Source organism: Lepisosteus platostomus, chromosome 18 (genome assembly GCF_059453375.1).
Source record: "Lepisosteus platostomus isolate fLepPlt1 chromosome 18, fLepPlt1.hap1, whole genome shotgun sequence".
In the NCBI taxonomy this organism is placed as follows: Eukaryota; Metazoa; Chordata; class Actinopteri; order Semionotiformes; family Lepisosteidae; genus Lepisosteus; species Lepisosteus platostomus.
Genome location: NC_142628.1, coordinates 7,463,742 through 7,469,741, shown reverse-complemented (window position 1 = coordinate 7,469,741; position 6,000 = coordinate 7,463,742). Strand labels below are relative to the sequence as shown.

At 36.8% G+C, this 6,000-nt stretch overlaps 1 long non-coding RNA gene across 1 annotated transcript in view; it reads right to left on the bottom strand.

The window, feature by feature from the left end:
• Positions 1 to 214: 214 nt before the first annotated feature.
• The window catches only part of LOC148645556 (uncharacterized), a 128,675-nt gene continuing 122,889 nt past the window's right edge, over positions 215 to 6,000 (bottom strand). Inside the window, exon 5 of the long non-coding RNA XR_015928211.1 lies at positions 215 to 302. This is a non-coding gene — a long non-coding RNA (uncharacterized LOC148645556). The remainder of the gene's footprint in view (positions 303 to 6,000) is intronic.

Below are 6,000 nucleotides of genomic sequence, written 5' to 3'. Positions count from 1 at the left end.
TTACTTCTTGAAACATGAAGCCGATGAAATTGCTTAACAGTTATTTAAAAGCAGTTGTAATCCATCTGAAAAGGCTCAGATTTAATCCATTTAATTTCTTATTCCTTGCAGCAATAACACAGAATAACAAAAAATCTATCAAAGCAATGTAGCCTAGTGATTTAGTAATTATCTTTATTTTTCATTACAGCAATTCAGCTTGGATTAATTTAAGTCTTATCTGCACCAAACGGCAGGTCACTTACCTCAGTACTACAATACAGTTTATCTTAATCATCACCTACCACAACCTCAGCTGTGACCTGAAAGTGACAAAAAAGAGATTCTTTTCAGACGTTTAATCAGAGGCATAAACAGTCGAGTATAGCAAATTTACCAATTATAACATCTCATTTAATTGGCTATGAAGATAAACTTTCCAGAAAAATGATCATGTACAGTACTGCAAGCAGGGATTTAAAATCCTTAATCTTAAATACCTAAAACACTGATAAGAACTGTGTAAAGGCCTCTATAAAGTGCATTTCCGCTGTAGGGTATTTTTCCATGATGTGCATAAAAAGGAAAATAAAAGTAATACTGTATATAGAATTAGAAAATATACACTTAAAAACCACAAGATAAAAATCTTAAGAAATGTAAACAAAGCATGTTTCCAAATTGCTTTGGCAAATATTTTGCCTCAATAGTTGTAATACTTCATAAAACATCATCAAGGGGACAAAACCCCCAAAAGATAACTGTTAAGTCCTCCATACCCTTAAAACATCCACCATCTCTAATGAATTGTGAAGGTTAACACTTCACCATATGGGAATGTTAGGTGTATGACTTTATGTTAATGAACAGGTGCTAAGTTTTATCTCAGCTGGGTAAGCATTTTGTGAGTTGCATGCATTGCAGTCCCATTTTCAGATGTCTATTAGCCATATGAGAGCTACTTGGTACAACGTAAAATTAATTTTTGAAACAATAGGAAAAACTGAACTCATATGAATTCCTCAAAGCCAGATCTTAATTTTTAAGTACTGTGTGGGAGAACATGTTCATCAAGCAATTGTATTTTTGTATTCTCACCTCGGTGAAGTAAGTTTGATTTTACTGTATTAATTTTATTGTATTTTTGCAAACCCAAATTATTGTTTTGCACATTAAATGATAAAATCTTGATTTGTCTAAAATTAGTTTTTTCACTTTTTAATTGGAATTTAAGGTTGTTTTAATTTCGTAAGAATTCTTTCATACAAACAAGTTGCAATGCCTTTCTATTTCAAATATTTGTGCATGCAATTTTAATAAGTGCATTTAACTTAACATGGTTTTTATTTTTGAGAAATGGAGAAAAAATGGATTGTCATCAGTGGGTTTCCCTGGAGACGTCATGCATATTAAACTGGTTTTAAGTTGTTTTTTGAAAGCATTTTAAAAGGTAATGCTACCAGGTACATTTGCAAAAGCCCAGAAGCATAAAGATGAAATGTACAACTTTATATCAGATGAAAAGGAAAGTGTTGTTGCATTTGAACTCTTAATTAGTGCATCATTAATTCATCCAAGTGCAAATAGAATTAAATTACCAACTGTTTCGATATAGAATGATCCCAAATATCTCTCCATCCCTCCCATCACATCACTGGAATAAAAGTTGTATTGCAGCAGACAGCTATAACTTAAAAATATTCAAGCTTAACCAATGTGCAATTTATTATGCTTTTAGCATATATTAGATACTCTATATAAGAATCTGCAATATTTAATATTACAAGGTCTCTTGTAATTTTTTCTCTACATACATCTCAGCTCTTCTCCATTTTTTTACACTAGAGAGATGCTCTCTTAAGTTCTCAGCAGGCTGTTCGCAAATCCCTCATATCTGAATTGGTGCAAAGTGTCACCGCTTCACACTGAACGTGTGCGGACCTTTGTTTTGAGTCACGGCATATTGCAAAACACACGGCACAATTCCTGAAGCGCTTAACCCTCCTGCACATGTGTTTCTGAAAGGGAACACCCTCGCGCACACACAAACCACTGAAGTTTCATTTATCAAGTGGAGTTTAAGCTCACTCTGCCTGGCTAATTTGCGAACCTAACCGTGTGACGTGCCTGGCACAGCTGCAGCACATCTCTGGCTGTCCAAGGCCATTTTCTCTGATCGTCCTGACTGAGCAAAGGAGAAGCAGATAAAATCATCAGCAGGGAGAAGCGAGCGGAAATGCTTCGCGGCCGTTTGTTCTCTGCAGCCAGCTCTCATGTAGTGCTGCTGATTGGGAGGAAAGCTGAAATTGCTTTTACCAGGCTATGGCTCTCTGCAGCGGTAGGCAATGATAACTAACAATGCCCCCGAGGACCTAGTTAAAACTGCATCACACACTCTGGAAAAGCACTTTAATGTAACTGCATTAGAAAACTGTCAGCTGGTTTGTGGGCAAAACAGACTTTAACTCAACGAGGATTATGAAAACATTTGTTACACTCACTTCAAAAAAAATATATAATCAAGCAGGAATTTTTAATTTTGTTTCCCACAGCATACTATTAAGGAGAAAGCTTTTAAAGATGATCAAAGCAAAAGACATATTTGGAATTTTTTTTCTCCCTCAGCTGCTCTATTCTAGGCCCTCTAATTTGAGAAAACCTGTGGCATAAATTCGGTGTTGTGTACACAGGGTGTTCGGTAGTATAGATATCTAGATTATGCACCTATTTCCATTGGGATGATTGTAACAGCCCTGAACCTAAAGCAGAAGGCGATGCCAGAGGCCATGGCTGATGCAGCTGCTGGCAAATCTAGTTGAATATCCTTAAAGCAAGAAACAAGGTAATATATGGCTTTGCTCCTTCAGACATCATGCCGTTATCAATTTGTTGCCACAAAAAAGCACCCAACCAAAAGAAATTTATTAAAGCATGTCAAAAACATTCTCCCGCACCAAAACTTTTAATGCAGCACGAGCCTTGATTTCTTTTTATTGCTCGATTCTCAAGCTGTTTTGATGACTATCAATACTGTAAAACACAGAGGCAGGAACAATTGAAACATACCAAGCCTTTCTTCATTCTGTAGATTTTTAGTCCTGTGCTGTAGGGTCTGTTCAGATTAAGGCATATGAAGCTGACAAGTTCTCATGAAACTCATGAAATGGTTTGTGAAGACTTACACTTGTGACACCATGAAATTATCTGTAGCTTTCATCTTCTTCAAACTGTAGAATCGTGGGGTTTTTTTTAGGTTTGGTGTGTTCGAAATCATAAGTAGTTTTGCCACTGTATATTCAATCAGCATTACTGCTGTATCAGGAATATGATAGATTATTTGAGGGAATTATCACTGAACCAACTGTCTGTTAAGATGATACATGGGCATGTACAGTAATCAAAGATCATTAAGCAAGTTCTCCAATTCCACCTAGAAGACACATTTAAGGTACATAGCTCGACAGACAGATAGGCACATACAGTACAGACAGATGAATGAATATTGCCAGGTATACTGTAGGTATAGTCAGTGTGAGTGAGAAAGTGAGCTCTTTTTGAAGTAGCTGTCGGGCAGTTTCAGGTTATTACCTCAATCCTCTCCCCTCCCACAGCTGGTAAAAGAGGAAATCCCCAGCCAGTCCACCATCGGAGAGAGGGCTGAAGTAATAACCTGAATGCCCTGGAAGCCTTTTCAAACATGCACTGGAACACAATAATATCACAGGATATGAAAAAATGAAAGTCACAAAGTTTGACAGTGACAGAATTTGATGTATTGTTTGTTACATTAAAAGGTGCACAAACATTATTTTAGTCCTAAGCAATTACTCACCTATGTTACGGTGTCTGTTTTATAAACACAGCATAACAGTTAATCATCCCTACTATAGTAGGAAGTGGTGTATAGCATAAAAGCTGTGCAAAGGCTACTTGACACTAAGGCCTCATGGCAGGAAACGTGAACTGAAGAATCAACCATTGTAGCACTAAATCAACATTTACACCATTTATTCAGAAAATGTACCTCTTTATTTTTCTCTAAATGTGTAATTTAGATTGTTGGGAAAAATAATGGTCACTGTAAAACTGTATTTAAATTAATAATTGATAAATGAATTCTAAATAGAACTAGAAGAACTATACAATACACATATAAATTATTGTTACTCAGGATATGAATGGACCATAACACATACAAAACCATTCCTTGATCCTGTCACCTTTAATCTGACAGCAGCTGTAACCTGCTAAAGCACTATAGTGAAAAGATTATTCAATAATCTTCTAAAACGTATTGTTCTTAGCACAGGCAACACCAAACAGTTTAAAATATTATTAGTCAGGCTATTACCTAAACAGATTAAGAGATTTTGGATTCCCTATCACTTTAAAAGATGCTCAGCAATTCATTTTCTTGGTTCGAAACGTCTCATATTCATCTCAGTGGTAAAGGACACAGTGGCTTTACAGCTGCTCACTTGTCTTTCAAAGATCAGATCCAAATGTGGAAACTGCTCTGTGCCGCAGACTACTCCATTTTGTTAAGTGTTCTCCATGTTTTTATACCCATGTTGTGAGGCTGATCCTACATGCTGTAAGGCTGCCCTTCTTTCTGTCTGGACATATGCCATCCAGTGGTGAGACTTCCTGAGCTTATCTGCCTGAGGACCACGTTTGGCAGGCAGGCATCCACCATCTGAATCACATGTCCAACGCACAGACACTGAGCCCTGATAAACATACTCTCAAGAACTTTTGGGGGGTTTTGCCCTGACACCTGATGTTGCAGGTGGGTTTTGAACAGTGATTTATGTGGCATCAGCAGAGTATCTATGTTTCATAGTCAAAGAACTGATGTGAAAATAACAGCCTGATATACTTATTGGTAAGCCTACTAAATGATGAGCTTGTGTATGAATGGATACACACATTACTGTATAAGACACTACAACTTCTCAAGTACATTAAATCCTTAGGCTTCTAATGTGGCAATTTGATAATTTTCTGTTCTAAACATGAAAATTCTTTGCCCCACATGTACTAAACACTTGCAAAACAAGAGAAAATGCAAAATGTTACGTTCATTATGAAATCTCATCTTTCACTTTGAAGGCAAAGGATAATTAAAAAGAAAAAGCTTTGGAAACAGTTCTGCACATGCTGCCAGCTCATTCAGGCAAGGGAAATAATGATAAAGCACACTTATTATTTTCACAACATAGTGCAAATAGAAAATAAAGAAGAAAAAAAACACATGGTCTCCCAAAAGAGAAAACAGTCCCAATAGAATACCCATAACTCAAGCCACACTACAAATGAGACAAGCATACCTGGTAAATGTTTTTTTCATTCTTTTGAAATGCTTCACCAGGTAAAATGTGCTTATCCACTTAATGCATAATTTGAAAGTATCCTGTCAAATATAGATCCAAATCAATAGCACTCTACTGGTGCTCATTAAACGTAAATCAGCTGGAATCTCATGTGAGGGGATGCATGCCTGCTTCACAGTTGCCGTCATTAAAGACTGTCCTACAAATTATTGGACAAATGTCCTTGTGTGATGAGATTTCACTTCACTACTTGAAACTAGGCCTTTGTTGCCAATTGTTTAAGATACTCAAGGGAAAGGAAGCAGTCACACAAGCTCCTGTTCTTGGCTTATTGTTCTTCTTCTACAAACAGAACATTTATCAGTCCTCAACAGGGTGAAAACTTATTGAATCTATCTGCTCCCAAATAATGTTCTGTCTGTTTTTTAAGAGATCCCCATAATGAAGTAGTTTGGGCCTCTAAACTGGATTATCATTTCTGGAGTATAGCACATTGGGGTCAAATTCACATTCTACCAGTACGTGCTGGGCATTGCTGAAGTGTTCATCAATGGAGATTACAGATGGCACCACCGCCTCCTCACTGTTCAACCCAATTACGTGCTTATTCAAAGGTCCATGACTTTCTACTGTCATTCCTTTAATCACACTCCTTTATGTACTGAGGCTCCATTCTAATTTTGCACAC